Below are 16,955 nucleotides of genomic sequence, written 5' to 3' on the forward strand. Positions count from 1 at the left end.
CTGATGCTTGATGACACATGACAGACAGAAAGCCTAATTAGCGTGTGAGTACTATGTTTTAACCGTATCTAATTAAAATTCTGCAGGCTGAAAAGAGGCTTAGCTTTTATAATGTCATGATGTGACCTCATGCTGTTGGATTATGTGGTAACTTCAGAAATAGGTTTTTAAATGTGTGTGTTTTTTTTTTTTTTCCAGATTGTGAATATTATAATTGAAGTACTAGTTTGAGGGTTTAGACTGAATCGCATTTGTACTGAAAAGCAGATATTACTTTATCTAATGGTGTTTTTTCACAATTAATATCACAACATACACAAACGGACAGTTTTTGTTCCTTGTGATAATGATCCATCTGTAATACCCAACACACCTAATGTATTGTTGGTCTACAATTGTTTTCTGAGTTTTGTCCTGAGGGTATGCAAACTTTTATACTTGACTGTACACTATTTTACTTAGGCCTGCTTTTTTTGTTTTAGTTTTTTTAACTAGGGACCTTCAGGAGGTCATTAATCACATGAGCAACTTTGTGTGTGTTTGTTTTATAAAACAAACCCTGGATGTCTAGGTGAGATTGTTTGAATAGTTGTCTAAGCCTTATATAAATACATTTACATGCTTTAACTTTTTAATGAATTATATGCTTTATCTGGCAGTTTTTTTCTGAAGAGGTATTCATAGTGAGCTTTATGTTAGTCTGCAGCTGAAATCACTTCCTGTCTTTCATATCACGTACTCTGCCACTCTTAGTAAAGTAAATAATAAGGTATTACTAATCTTGTGAGCTTTGGACTTTCTTGAAACTTAATCGTTCATAAGATTACATCATACATCAGTCAGTTGGACTGCCGCCATTCCCTTTGAACATGTACATTGTTTTAAGTCATTTATAACCAGTGTTGTTAAATGGGAGACACTGGTATATGAGTGTTCTTTATGCTTTTGTAAATATATTCATGTACAGCCAGCGTGATGGCTTCACAAACTGTGTTTATTGTGGTGTATCAGAATTTGCATCAGGCCAATAGGGAATGACTCGCCACGTGGGCCTGTCTCTTTAACGTTGTCAAGGTGGGAGGAGCTTCCTGAGGAAACAGGTGTGTGTGTCGATAGGGATGATGTCATTGGTTCTGGATCACCTGGAAAAACTTGCATTCAGGCTGCTGGCTAGCAACACACACACACAAGACAGCTGTTCCGCACAGATCACCTGCCAACCTGCTGTGAGTATAGAAACTTTACCTAGTTGTGTCATTTCTTTCGGACTGAATGTTTTATTTATATTTGGAATTTGAAATATAGGATCTATATCTATAGCTGATGAGTGTTTTCACCTTCCTGAAATATAACCTTACCAATACTACCTCAGCTAAAAGTGCGCTTTGTACTTTATATTACTCAGTTGAAAATGCTTCAATGTGCAGTTTATATAGCTTAATATGCTTTAACAGGGTAAGATATATGGCAGACTTTTACATGAATTGGCTTCATTGTAAATTTTATTACTAAGCACTTGATGTCATTGCTGCTTTTATGTGGATGTAGTGTGTCCTCGCCTCTCTTCTGTAGGCCCTTTTCATCATTTACTGTAGCGTAACTTGTTCAGAATAATGCTTCCCTTGAGCCAAATAAAAATGAAGATGACTCAGGGGTAAATCTCCACATAAACCATGCTTACTCTTACTTTTGCAAACTCTTAGGCCTAGTCCGTTTTAGGAACAGGAACAAAAATATCTGTTCCCTGCTGTGTTTTGTAACAAGAAGGCCTGTCTGCGTAGGATGTATAGCTTTCAGCATATAGGTGTGCGCACTGAGGTTGCCTATTGCTTCTCTGTTGTCATGGAGTTGTACAGGATTAATAGTGTGTGTGTGTGTGTGTGTGTGTGTGTGTGTGTTTAGGTTTAATGACATGAGTGTGAGTAAAGGTTGACGCTCAGAGGGAGGCGTCATTCAGAGGCAATGATGTCATGTAGGAAGTAACTCTCGTAAAGAACAGAACACACACACACACACACACTCTCATGCAAAAACCAGGATGTGCATGTTGTGATCACTTAGTCACGATCATTATCATCCAAGTGGCACAAATGTCTATTTGTTCTTTGCACTTTAAAACCCCTAAGTTATATTGTGATTAGAATATGCCAATATTTGGAAGTGCTGCTTTCCTCTTCTGCTTGTATTTGGTTGCAGTGAATTGGACCATGTATGGGGGAGACCTGGGGATTTTCTGAATATGAATAAAATTAAGTATGATTTCCGTTTAGGCAGCGTTCAAACTTTCACCCTCCCTCAAGCTATAGTGGTCCGTAAGTAAAAAAAAAAAACAAAACACATTAACAAAGCAAACATGCAACAACAAATCAGGAAACACAACAACAAAACTGAAGAGAAACAAGAGCAGAACAGGAAGGGGAGATCATGCCTTTCACAAGAAAAAAAGAATTGCACTTTTCCAGTCTTTTGTATAGTTAGTCTCGTGACAACATTTTAATGCAAAGTTAATTTTTTACGAATAACCCAGCTTCCCTTAGATGGATTTTCAGCTTACTCATAAATACAGTGCAAAGTTGCCAGCATGTTTAAAATATCATCGTATGAACGCACTTGATAATTATACGTATGAATAAAAAAAGCAGTAGATTTATTTTGTCTATATTTCCTACTAATATAAGTATTCTCCAGCTCGCCAGTCAGCAACAAGCATGTGATGTTCAGTAGGACCTACACTTTCTGTTTAGAGTTAATGCTGCGGTGTTTTGGGTGTTGCTATCATGTTTACAATTTCACCGTTGTGTTTCTGGCTTTGTTGTTGCATTTTCTGATTTGCTGTTGGGTTTTTTGGTTTGTTAATGTGTTACAGCCCTTACAGCCCACCATAATCGCCTATACACACAATACAGTACATACAAGAAGCAAACACACTGTATATGGTTCTGAAGCACTCAAAAGAGAGTGCTAAGCGCATTCATCAGCGCAGATATGTGGCTTTAGTAGACAGCTCAGCCTGGCCTTTTCAGGGTGACGAGAGAGAGTTGGTGTTTGAACGGAGAGGGAATGCATTGTTATCAGGAAGGCCTTTTGTCTTCCAGCATCAGCCTTTTTTTTGGTTGAATAGCTTTATTGTGGGAAAATGTTCTGTTCCCCCTGCCTCCATTCTCAGTAACACTATTGAAAGAAATTGTGATTATTATTGTTGTTGTTTTAATTGTTTACGTCTGGCTTGATTTCAGTTTTTCAGTTTGTTTCTTCCTACTCTGTGTTGTGTATCAGGAGGCAGGATTTCCCCCCATGCAGTCAGTGTGTGTTGTTTTCATGATGTCTGTGATGTTCATGGCGAATGGAGTTGTTTGGACTAGAGCGGACATGGTTTTCAGACTTTGGGTGAAAACGGGCTCAGGTTCAACATGCAGATCAAGTCGCCTGGAGTCATAGTGCTTAAAATTCACAGCTGTGGTTTGAATATCTGTACTTCCAAGAAAGGAATCTGTTTGTACATTCTGCAGTAGGTGCTGTTTGGAGTCCCATAGGGAAGAAAATTGTGCATAAATCCAGGACTGGCTCTGGCTTCTTGTTTTTGAGGTTTGAGAGCTTAGTGAGATCCAGATATTCAGATATCTCTTTTGACATAGTCTGGAAATGGACTTCACATGCGTTTTGATGCTTCAGGCTCTGGTGTGGTTGAATGGCTTTGTTGATAGTTTATTAAAGTTACTGTATCACTTTGTTTCATGAAACAAAAACCTTCAACACCTTCCAATTCAAAGTTCCACATGAGCTTGTCTTCCCTCCCTTCCTTCCTCCATGAGTTCACTGAAAGCCAACATTGTTGGCCTGCAGCAGTTCGGAGTCGAACAGTGGCTTTGTAGTCTTTCATCCGTTATTGTGTTTTATTGCATTATTGCAATATAAGTATTTCATCTACTGTTGGTAATAGCTTTTGTATGGGAACCACTGAATGTGTTTTTTTGCTTCTATACCATCCTTCCCTCATAGTTAGGGTGTACCTTTTGTAAAGTGCGTTTTTAAACATGGAACTTATAGTTGTAGATCACTGAAATAAACCAAATCCGTTAAACCATTTATTCCTTTGTAGCACTGGGATGCCTTAATGATGGTGATGAATCAAGACCCAAGTTTCTTTTTCTAAAAGAAAAAAAAGCTAAAGTGATTCAGGCCTGTAACATGAACATTGACATAGAAGCGATGATTATATTTTCTTAACCATGCATGTGTTAGTTTTCAGACATGTGGTCTAGACTGGAGCTGCCAGTTTGGCAACTCTGTGAGTTAAACTATAACACACGGGTACAGCTGGTTAATTATCTCTGGGTGGAGAGTGAGGTTGTGGCTCAAAGTATAATTTTCACTCGGTCATCATAAAGGGCCAATAAGCAGTTTGGGTCTCTGAAAATTGCTGCTCTTGCAGAAGACATTTGGTGATTAGAATCTGTCTTAAAGCTCTGGGCTTTATGGGCTTTCCTTATGCCTGCTGGAGGAGAGAAATATTAACTTCTTTTATCTATTGCATAACTCATGTATTCTATTAATCTCAAGCCAGTATATAGATATATGGATCACTGTACTGGTTGCATCTCATCATAAATAAAAGAAGCTGGTTTTCATTATTTCAAAACCAACTTTAGGGGCAAAACTCTAAATAATACATTGTTTGGCTCGTTCTTTTCTTGGCGCTTGGTCAGCTTGTCAAACCAAATCACGTCAAATCAAGAACGCCCAAATGCATGTGAATGACTATGTATTGATTTTTAGAGTTGCCACATGAAAAATCAATATATTCTCCCCTTGTCACTTTTATAATTAGAAACTTAAGGACAAGCCAATTGTACTTGATGGGGTGGAAAAAATGGAACCAGATGAAGGTTTGAAACAAGAGTACATATGTATGTCCTAGCTATGACCTAAGCCAGATGTTCCTCTCACAGTCAGTTTTATCTGAACAGGATCAGTGCTGCTTGTTGAAGAGCACCTCCAGTGACACATATTCCTGTCATTCTGCTCCAAAACAGGAGTGACAATGACTTTTTGTTTTATGTGATATTCAATCCCTGTATATCTTCTGTGTGCCACATGGTAAATTCAGGAAAACAAAGTAAAACCTATTAAGGCTGATCAACTCGACACAACCCCATGGCTGTATATGTAGCAACTTTGCAACAAGTTGTGTATTAAATGTGTGGGTTTTACCAGCAAATGTAATCCAGTTTCTCATTTACAATGGCTGTACCACCTAGCACTACACAACACCTTAAAACAATATACGTATAAAGCATTATTTCTGCTGCTCTCTCATTAGCCATTGTTGGATAAACGAACACAAATATGTGTTTTGACATCTTGTCAATCAAATAAGGGATGCAACGAAATTTCGGCGGCCGAAAATTTTTGGTTTTTGGCCGTAAGAGAAAAAAGGCCGAAAATATATGCTGTCCCACCCCCTGGCGCTTGGCGCTCAGATTTCACTCTCGATCTAGCCGACAGTTATCATCGCATTGCACCATTACTAGAGACGTGATTTAAAGAACATTACTTTGACATTGGAGAAAAAGCAGCATGCACGGGAAGTAATACAGGCAGAGTTAGAGGTGATGAATACATCTGCTGAAGGATCGACGCGCAGCACATAGGAAAGTGTGCCAGAGAAACGGGTGCGTACATGTGATGAGGCGCAAACTCTCTCACTTTCTGACATGTTTGACGATATTCTACGAAAGCACTCCGATCCACAGCAGTGCCGCAACAAGTGCAGCTACACTTTCCATTGCTTGCAGCTACGCTTCATCTGCCCCGAGCACCAGCACAGAGAGTGCGAGACAGTTCAGTGTTCAGTGCAGCACCTCATGTTCTTGATGAGAAGAGGAGGCGTGTCTCGTGCCAGAAAGCTGAGCAGTTTTTCTTCTTGAAGGGAAACCTGCCACTTTTGCTTAAATAGAAAGCAATCCAATTTGCTATGTGTATAGCAATTACATTAAAATTTGTGTAGCCCTGCAAAACTTGAGGCTACATCTGTTGTTTACAGTTTGAGGTTGGATTTAGTTCTGTTGCTGCTGTTTTGCACAATAATCTTTAATTAATGTGGAAATACGTTTACATGAACAGAATAGAGGCCTAGTTCATTACTTGACTGCTGTTTTGCATATCATAATAGTTTTCTAGAACTTTACATTATTTGGATAACTGGATCAAAATAATCTGTTAAAATTGTTACAGAACTGACTGGAGAAAAATATATTTTATATTGTTTTTGTTTTGGTGTGTTCATTTCAGTAAAAGTGTGATCATTGTTTTTGGTTTGTAGCTTTTCAATTCAGATTAATTAAATTCATGAAATGAATTAAAAAGTCTAATTAATACAATTGTACCAAAAATGTAAAAATGGGTTTCTAAAAAATTCATTTTCGATTTCAGTTTTTGGCCAAGTGCATCCTGAATTTTCGGTTTCGGCCCAGAATTTTGATTTCGGTGCATCACTAAAATAATCCATACCCCTGGTTCATGATGTCACAGGTGTGACGTTAATGTCTAATGTATTTTTGGGAGATAGATTGGTAACTCTGCTGAAAAACACAAACCAATAGAAACCCTCATGAAGTTCGTAATTGTTATACTGGGAACTGTATTGGTTTTTAATACATCCTAATGGTCCCTGTGGGTCTCTACTGGTAATTTCTTGCCTTCTATTGGTGGCATGTTATGTCTAGTGGATACCATTATGGACCAGTAATGGTTTTTATGGTAAGCTGATGGTTTGTAATGGTATTTGTAGTGGAAACTCTTAGGATTCCTGTGATGGTTTCTATTGTTGTTTTTTTTCCAGAAAAAGAAATGTTAATTTGGTTAGACTCAAGACATGATCAAGTATCACATTGAAGTTTTGTTAAATTTTTTAGTACATTTAGTACTGGAGTTGCTCTGCGTCACTTTGTTCCTCCTCACAGTAGGGTTTCTAACACCATTTTCCTGATTTATTTTTTTATTCAGCTGGATGATAGAAGTACTGATAGCATGACCCAGTTTCCAGTGAATGTGGTCTGTGGTGTGAACCACAGGTAGTGAGTGGCGCCTGTCCTCCCCCCCATCTTGTGTGTGTGTGTGTGTGTGTGTGTGTGTGTGTGTGTGTCTGTGTGGGTGGTGTTTGCATTGATTTATATCTTCCTGGGGACCAAATATCCTCACAATGATGGTAATATCAAAACAGTTTTGACCTTGTGGGGACATTTGTCTGGTCCTCATGAGAGAGCACTTTTTTTCTTTCTTTTTTTTTTTTTTTTAAAACAAAAACTACAGCTTTTATTTAAAAAGAACCAAAAAGTTTGGGTATTGAGGTTAAGGTTAAGAGTAGAGTTTAGCATAGCATCAGTTAGAGGCTCTAAAGTCAGTCGAAGGTCTTCACAAGGAGAGTAAGATAAGAGAGAGAGAGAGAGAGAGAAAGAGTGTGTGTGTGTGTGTGTGTGTGTGTTAGCGTAGGAGTGCTGAAATGTGTTCAGCTTGTAGAAACGCTGAGGGACAGAAACTAACGGGAACTACTGAGGGAACGAGTCTCTGTGTGTGTTCAGTACTTTCACACATCAGTTTCCTAACAGAGTAATAAAGAAGGTGAGTGGATGAATTTGTACTCGTTAAAGTATTTCTTATTTTAAAGGGATTTTATTAATAGACGAGGCGCATTATTAAAGCTCTATCCAAGGAGACTAAACTCTCTCTCTCTCACTCACTCACTCACACACACACACGGAAAGTTTGTAGCGAACTAACAAACTAGGAACTTTTCTGAAAGACTCGGCGTCACTCTGAGTGTTTGAGATCTGTAAGAGAGAATAATTCACGCTAGTTTGAAGATATTTGTTGTGTAGAAATTGCACGTAGTCGCCTCGACTTCCCTCTTTGTCCATGTCGGTGTCCGTGTACCCGACATTACCGAGGACACTGAACAGAGCGTTTCACAGTATCGATTTTATTCTCATTATTAAAAAATAGTTATATATCTTTTAATTTCTATATATATATGTTTAAACTTATGTCATGAATGACTTGAGTGTATCATTTTGTATTCATCCACTGCATTTAAAGCACCTGCACTGCTGCACGCACGCGCCCATATGCTGCGTTCACATGGTGACGGTAGAAAAAGTCACACCACGCTGTTATATGAAACCTGCTGATTTACTACTTGAAGAACAAGACGGTTAAATGGCATATCAGCAACGCTATCATGGTGTTCACCGGCGGAGGAAAAGCTTTCCGGTTGTGTTGCATTGAAAACATTGCAAGATTTCCGTCTACATTCGAGCACGTGAACGCTTCACTATAGATGCCGTTTCTTCAAAACGAAATAAAAAAATAAAGTAATGCGATGAAAATGAGACTAGACTACCATTATCTACCATTTAGTGCTCCAGATATCCGTGTTTGTGTTCGGATTTAAAAACAAAGTCGGCGTGACCTGAACAGGAACTGTATTTCTTTCCCTATTAAATATGAATTCTACCTTTTTAAAAACTTTCTAGCAGCCTGCATGAACTGTGAACTCCAGCTCTCAACCTCAGCTACAGCACTCCAGATCATAATTATTCATGGCTATAACTTGGATTTTGTTGTTGTTTTTGTTTTTTATCTGCATTAAAAAAAAAACAATATAATTGGTTTCATTTCCCAGAATATAAACAAGCTAGTAGACTAATTAAAACCACCACAGCTTTGACCAGGCAGTTACTAAGGATGAATGAATGAATGTGAACGCATCACCCAGTACCACACATTTACCTTAATGTTAATGAAGAAGAAGAAGAAGAAGCCTTTATGCAGCACAGTGAAATCATTTTTCTTTGAATATCTTAGCTTGTTAGGAAGTTGGGGTCAGAGCGCAGGGTCAGCCATGATACGCCACCCTTGGGGCAGGGAGGGTTAAGGGCCTTGCTCAAGGGCTCAACGGTGGCAGCTTGGCGATGCTGGGGCTTGAACCCCTGACCTTCTAACTCGGAGCCTGAAAACGCACCTACTGTGGTTTTGAAACGTGTCTAATTGTGTTTTAAAGGTCTCATACAATAGATTTATATGCATCCAAGGTAAAAAAAAAACAAAAAACAAACAAACACTTTAATGTGCTCATAAATTAAACTGCAGTATTACCTTTTTTTTTTTTTTTTTTTTTTTTTTTTTTTTACCTCCCAGTGTCAAAAACGACTCCTTCAATGATCCGTTCTAAAGGATTCATTCTAAACGCCTTCTTTCAGAGAGCATACTCTGCTCTGATTGGTCAGAGGTCCCAGTATTTTTTGACACACACTACCATATCCAGTTTCTGCTCTGTCTGTTCGCGAGCAGCCAATGAAGACCAGAGGCGGGGCTTTTTGTTACAAACCTACGTAGGTTAGTACAGGAAGTAAGTCTGGAATTACTAACGAATCGTTACAGCTGTTCAGAATCATTTCCTTCTTTTGGGAGTCAATAACTCCCGTTTGTCATGCACTTTGATTTTTGAAACTTTGCAGATGTTTTTACATTCACAAACAGCTCTATAACACACTACATGAAAGGTAATATGTGAAAAACCATAGTAGGTACACTTTACCCGTTGAGCCACCACTGCCACATAATGAGTGTGGTTGGTTTGTTTGTATGGCAAGCCTTATATCTGACAGTTCACCCACGCCTGCATGAAAGTAAAACCCTCCCACTTGCACAATTAGTTTGGTCCTGTTTACAGCTTGGTGTTTTGCTTCCGAAGTATTTACGTTGCTGTCTAGTTAGCTAGCCCTTTTTCTAATATTCCCCTTAGTGTAACAAAAAATTACGTGATTTAACCAACAGTTAGGCATGTAAGTTAAAGCAGTGTGTGTGTGGTCCAATTGGAGGCTACTATAGTAGATTGTATTTTGAGGAATTGAGAATTGCCTACTGCTGACCATGTAATTGGTCACAGTAACAAACTGGAAACTCCGATATACTTTTTTTTTGTGTTCTAAAGCTCCCATTCAACGGATGTTTGTGGACATGTTATTTTTAGATGTTTAGTTAGGGAACTTGCATGAAGGCATCTGCGCTAGTATTCAGTGTTCACTCGGTCAAACTATGGATGCTAGTGTCTTTTAAAGAACACCATTTTCTCCCAGTTTGGTCATTTTTGCCATTTCCTACCCACTGGTTAGTTCTCCCATAACACAACAGCTTCCAAATTCTCTTGGTTCCTGGCCATGGATGGATGTAGCATCATTGGGATTTGATGTCACAATCTCCTGATGACAGAGTAAAAGCTTTTCTGTTGTGGAGTGATACTTTACAAGTATATGTAATATAATTTTAGTATTAAGGTAAGACCATATACAGGACTTCCAAATTCATAAAAAAATTCAAGGACAGCTCAGTAAAAGCAAACCCAGATATCCTTCAGCGTCAACATGAAATTTGTTTCCCCCCCATGAACTGAATGTCTCTGCATTCTAATATAACTAACTTGAAAACTGTCAAAGTAACTGCTTTTGCTGCAGAAACAGTGTGTTTGTGGTCAGTTGTTTTAATAATTTAAGTTTAAAATAATTGCAGTTGGGTGCAAATAAATGAATGCAAATAAAATTACATAAGAATGAGTGAATAATACTGCTTGATGGTCATTTTGGGAAAAAAACCCCCCACCCAAATCACGAGTTACCCCCACTATAATAAACAATTTAAAAGTCCAGCGTTAAAAAGACATATCCATTCTGAGCACCCAGAATGCACTTGCTCACCATATCCTTCTCCCAAAATACCCATTTACTTGCATTGACTCTTCTGTGGGTTATAAGTCTGGTACTGTTCTTTATTACTGACATTATCTGTTATGTCTTTATCTATTATGTCTATTATTAACTTTATCTAATAGATATGGTCATGTAGAAAATGACTTTAAAAGAGCACAGGGATTTGCTGCTTCCAACAATTGGTTTGACGTATTTTCATTATTCAAGTGTACAACTTTTCAATAGCATGAGGTATGAGGGAGAAGATTTCATGAGCTGTCTGTGAATAAAGAGGATCTGAGCTTCTAATGTTCTATAGTTTGCTCAGCAGACGCACTTTGGGGAAATCTGCCATGTTCCTCTGTGAAAGCTACAGGCAGCGGTCTGTGCTGTAGCTGTTGCATCTCTAATGATCCATTTTCTCATAATAAATGCCCCTAGACGTCTAAGAGCCACGGGCATTAGTCACATGTTTAATTGCATTGTCATGTGATCTGACTAAATCCACATTGGGGTTAACTTCAGATCAAACAGATCCAGCTAACAGGCTTTGGCACACTTGAAAGAACAAGCAATGTGAAGTAAATCCTCTTTTTGCTCGCTCTGCAGAACATCACAGAAATGTGTTGTGGGATTGTTCAGCACACTTTGAGAGAACGATAGTGTCTGAGATTCTGTGCACACGTTCAGCTTGTTTGTTTCTATTCCAGGTTAAAAGACATTCATATCCATTGCTTGTTGACTTGTGTGGCAGAGGTGGCATTTCCCTTTACTGTAATTTATATGAAATTAAATGTCTACAGATAGCAGCAGTTCCTGTGGGTTTTACCTTTCTCTCGTTCCCTCTGTCTGTAGCTCACCAGTTCCAGGTCTTACTTGCTCTTTTAGCTTTCTCTTGCTGACTGACTGAGTCACTCATTCAGCTTGACTATTAATATCATGTTTCAGGCCCCTGCAGAACAGCCTTTTTACTTGTGAATGTGAGTTATCCTGAGTGCTGAGGATTAATCATAGGATATGATGACACTAACAAACAAACTGTGCTCATAGGAATTGTGTTTAAGGCATGTCCCAAAATTACCTTTGTCCGTCATAGTTTACAATGTTATTACAAATTTGTATTTACAGAAAATAAGCTTAAAGTAACCCCTTTCAGGCCACCCTTCCCTGCCATCATACGTTATATGACACCCGTGATCTGTATAGTTGCACATGTGACATTTGTGTACTTCTGGTCTCAGATGTGTTTCCAAAACTTGAGGCACATTTCCCCACTGACATTGAGATTAGACAAATGAAGTCTGGGGGGAGGGGTGGGTGGAAGAACCTATACAGCGTAAGGCAGTGAAGAGGAACAGTAGCAGTCTTGTGCCGTGATGGAAATATGGCAAGGCTTGGAAGAGATGTTTATGGGCATAATAATAATGATTGCTCTTTAATTTATATGAAACTTTCTTTTGATTTTAAAGTACTCAAAAAGTAAAGTAGGGCACATTCGCCTCACACCGCCAGGGTAGGGGGTTCGATTCCCACCGTGGCCCGGTGTGTGCGGAGTTTGCATGTTCTCCCTGTGCTGCGGGGGTACTCCGGTTTCCTCCCCCAGTCCAAAGACATGCATGGTAGGCTGATTGGCGTGTCCGTAGTGTATGAATGGGTGTATGAGTGTGTATGTGATTGTGCCCTGCGATGAATTGGCACCCTGTCCAGGGTGTACCCCACCTTGTGCCCCATGCTCCCTGGGATAGGCTCCAGGTTCCCCGGGGACCCTGTAGGAAGGATAAGCGGTATAGAGGATGGATGGAAAAAGTAAAGTAATTCTCATATATTGGCCTTTCAAATGGCCTAAACCTTACTGATGTTGATTTGTGTGTATGCAAAACATCATAGTTGATCCGACACTCTTACAGAGACATTCGTGTAATTTTTGACAGAATAAAGCAATGTTTGTCAGCGAGCTCACTGTTCATATCACGTTTTCCTCTGTAATAAATTTGGGCTGAGTTTTATTAAAATGTATGTAGAGATGTACAGGTTGTGTTTTCTAATTCTTGAGCACTTTGTAGCATCCAGTAACGATGCACTGCACTGACACTTTGTACCAATATTCAGGGCACGGCTGGTCCGAAAAGCAAACATGATTGCAAATCGCCTGTCTAACATCCCTTGTAGAAAGTGTGAAATGGTACCACACATTTTAAATTAACGTAGCCGACATTTTCACTGCTGCTGCAGCTCAAGCTGACAAGCACAGGAGAGCAAAGGAACAAAGCAATGTTTTTATTCACTTCTTAATTCTTGTTACTATTTACTTTATTTGTAAAGTGTTCGATTTGACACTTTGTTCTAGACCTTTTTTCATCTTTTTTATTTCTGGCTAAATTCTAAGCCTTTTTTCCCCCCTAAGTCTCATTGTGACATTTTGTTTTTAGCTGAACATTTTGGTGGCTGAAATTTCAGTACATCCCTAGTGTCTAAGTTAGCCTCTGAAAGTTGGCATAGTGCCAAGTGCTGTGTGTATGGTAATACAGTTTAGTCATTTTGTTACATTGAAATTAAGGTGAAAATCTACCAGCCGATGGAACAAGTGCAGTAATTCTGGGGCAGAAGTTTTTATCTGGTTTAATTTGATGGCAGCCAGAAGTGTAGTCCATTTATTATGCTATGACGACACTTTCTGTTGAACAGACCTCGTCTCTCTTCACTTTCAGGACTGGTCCACCATGAATCACAGAACTCTAGGTTCCATTAATGTGGACTTATATAGGTTAGGGCACTTCCCCTGGATTAATTACACGGGTCTCTGCCAGGAGCTGATTGCTAAAGGAGTCCTTGGCGTAGAAAGCATTAAGAGTGCTTGTGTTCGTATACTTTTTCTTTGTGGAATAAGACATCTAATTCAGTTTGGATGGGGGTTTGAAGTCTTGTTAATTACTACTTGCAAACGAAACAAATGAAAATCCTTTAATTAAAAGACAGAATATTTGGTGGATGTGGAATTTGTTCACAGAAAGGCTGCCGAGTTCATGTTTCATGTCATCTGATGTGTTGACAATTAAAGTATTATTATAATAATAGCGAGTATATCTCTAGAAATTGGATATAAATGTGTGGGATGGTGATAAAATTTGATGTTGCATTTTTGAATATTCATATAATAACTTGGGCTGTTGAAGACCATATGGTAACTGCTGAACTTTGACTTTGGAAAGTTGATATGAAAAAGCTTTAAGATTCTCCACATTATGTTCTCAATGTTCAGAAAGTCTGTTGGAGGAGACATGCGGCTGTCTTGACGTCTGCCAGACGGTACTGTGGCTATTTATCCACATGTCTGAGTCAAGCTTTTGTCCCTGTTGGATATTTTCTCACTGTTGCTTCAAGTGCATTTTTGGCAAGTGTAGAAGCTGATGGTGTTAGACCAGAGTGTGAAACTGCTTGTTGGTGAGATTTCATTAGTAGCGCACATGCATTCTGCCAGCGTGAAAATGTCAGGCTGTGGCGTCAAAGGGTGGGCGGGAATGCATTTTCTCACCTCTGACGATTTTAGCCATCATTCATTTCCAAGCAGAGTTGATTAGTCACTAAGTAACCCATTGCTTCCCTTAATGGCTTGACGTAGCTATTAAAAGGTGGAGGTCGTAGAAGCAGCCCGTTCTGCTTCTTTTCTCCGATGAGTTCCACTGACTTAAGTTTGTCTTCTCACCATCGTCTTCTGATGATTTTGTTCCAGTCTTGCTGTGTAAATATGGAATTTTCCTCATGTTATTAATTCGAGAACATCTTTTGTTCTTCCATAGCTCTGGGTGGTGTACTCAGTAGTTAGGCCAACTCATGAGAGATCAATGATGAGAGTATTGCAAATATCAAGTGTATAAAGTGGTACCATGTGGTATTGGCTTTGTTGCTGCCAACTAAGCACTCAGCACAGGGATTTTTTTAAAGCATATATGCGGTTGGAGATGTTTCCTATTGTCAGTTTATTGGGCATGGTTCCACTACAAGAAAATGGAACTAAAATCAGCTCCATATTATTCATTCATTTACTCTGGTCAGGGTCACAGTGGATCCAGAGCCTAGCCAAGGAACAGTGGGGGTGAGGGGGAGTACACCCTGAATGGGGCAACAGTCCGTTACATTGTGTCATATACATGCACATTCACCCAATTTAACATAGCCAGTCCAGCTAGTGGCATGTTTTTGGAAGGTGGAAGAAAACCAGAGAACCTGGAGGAAACGAATAAATAAATGAAACACCAAGGCTTTGTATTTGGACTGTACAAAGTACTCAGCAGGATTGGGATCCGCCAACTGTTACACCCTCTGGTTACATAATCAGTGAGCTTTCAAAGGAGTGGAAACCAGGGTCACCACTTAAAAATGTTAGCCACAGCTAGCTCTGGCACAAGCACTGGCTCCGTGTCAGTGGGAAAGGCCAAAATTTTACCATTGCTTAACCACAGTTTCCCCTGAAGTACTGCTATTGCATGGTTTCTTAGCTCCCAGTGATGCTCCCAGATATTTTCTTTGAGGATTTGTCCCCCCCTCCCCCCCTTCCCTCTTGAGCTGGCTGATCTGGATTATAGTGCTGACGTGATCCAGCAATTTGGGGCTGTAGTTGTGAACTGGCTGTCTGTAACACTAGTATGGTATTGGGGCTCAGATTGAGACAAGGAAAACAATTAGAGGCGTATAGTGTACCGTGAGAGGGAGTCATTCATGCACTGTTGCGTTGTGTAACTCTTAAGAGTTGCACTCCCATCAGAGCACTTGAAAGCTGTGTAAAGCTGTGTTTGGTCCTCTATGTGCACTATTCATTCATCTGATCATATTCAAAACAGTATGAAGCCATTTGGGCTTTACTGGGAATTGTAATTGTTGCGACATGAATGAGATTCAAATTCAATTGGCGTCTCTAAAACCTTGTTCAGTTCCTTAATGGATTTCAGTCTAATGGCAGTGAAGATAACTGGTACTTTAACAGCCTAATGCCATTACAAGAGTTTTGACTTGCTATTAATCCATCAAAGTCATCTCCTCTGATTTTGACTGATTGGCCTATGCACTCGCAATATCAGCACAAGAATGAGCAACTAGGATTCCAATGACTCAATTTTTACTCAAATGTTTTGGAACAGATTATTGATTGCAGTCTGTAAACAGCATGAAATGAGCAGTGGTGGTGTTAGTCACTGTAGTCACAGCCAGCTGGGCTGGCTCTCACATGAAGCAGATTTAAGAGGCTTGTTAGTCAAAAGCAGGCTATTTTTGTATCAAAGTAATGCCACACACTATCCAGAGACTGGCTTTTTTTTAAGCAGTGTGGTCAAAGCCATATCTTTTTATCCTGTTCTCGGAGGTGAGACTACACAGTATAATGGCAAAACATCTCCAGGGCGATGGCAGGAGTTGTTACAGTAAACATTTCGGCGGATTTCTGATCCCATGTGTGTACGTGTTCTTCTCGTCTTGGAACTGTGAGACAAGCTTGTTTACCAGCATTTTGTGTCTGGCCGAAGTCACGTGATCATATTTGTTTTCCAGGGCTTACTGTAGGCTCATGGAGACATACAACCATCTGGGAGCTAAGGAGCTTCTTACTGTACATGAGGTTAGGTTTTCCTGCCAGATTAATCCCAGCGTCTGATCTGGCTAATCTGTCGGCCAGACATGACACTTGGACCTATCCTACCCACGGACAAAGGAAAAATCCACCCTTGTGACTTGCATATCAATATCTTCAATTAACATGTGAACTTCAATTGTGTAAAATATTGAGTATATAACATATTATCATTAGGCATGGGCCGGTATGAGATTTTGATGGTATGATAACCTTAAGCAAAATTTTCACAGTATCGCTGTATTGAGATTACAGCTCTAAAATGTTATTTTTAAATGTCTGGGTAAACACCCCCCCCCAACTGAACACACTATAATTTATTCTTAAGCAACATATTGAATATTTGGAACAGTAGTAAACATGAATTTCAGGTTAAACAATTAAATAAAAATAAACTGCAGTTACTTAAGTGAGCCTAAACCTGCAGCTCAATATAATAACAATAATTAGAACATAAATAATTGAATTGTACTCTGTAAAAAAACAAACAAACAAACAAACCCTTAGCTAGTTAATTAGCCATGTAGCAAACTGATAGTATTTATTTCACCAGTGCTACACACGCTAACTCTCGTAGCTTGTTGCAAATGTTC

General features: G+C 39.3%; 1 protein-coding gene across 4 annotated transcripts in view; it reads left to right on the forward strand.

The window, feature by feature from the left end:
- The first annotated feature begins 777 nt into the window (after positions 1–777).
- usp54a (ubiquitin specific peptidase 54a) overlaps positions 778–16,955 on the forward strand; it is a 60,000-nt gene continuing 43,822 nt past the window's right edge. For 2 of the 4 annotated variants that reach the window (XM_053679813.1, XM_053679814.1), the window contains exon 1: positions 778–1,226. The gene's annotated coding sequence lies outside the window, so the exon portion shown is untranslated. Of the gene's footprint in view, positions 1,227–7,450; positions 7,621–16,955 lie in introns of those variants that run through there. The other 2 variants (XM_017464476.3, XM_053679812.1) reach the window with 2 other exon arrangements.

The sequence above is a fragment of the Ictalurus punctatus genome, chromosome 3 (assembly GCF_001660625.3).
Source record: "Ictalurus punctatus breed USDA103 chromosome 3, Coco_2.0, whole genome shotgun sequence".
Taxonomy (NCBI): Eukaryota; Metazoa; Chordata; class Actinopteri; order Siluriformes; family Ictaluridae; genus Ictalurus; species Ictalurus punctatus.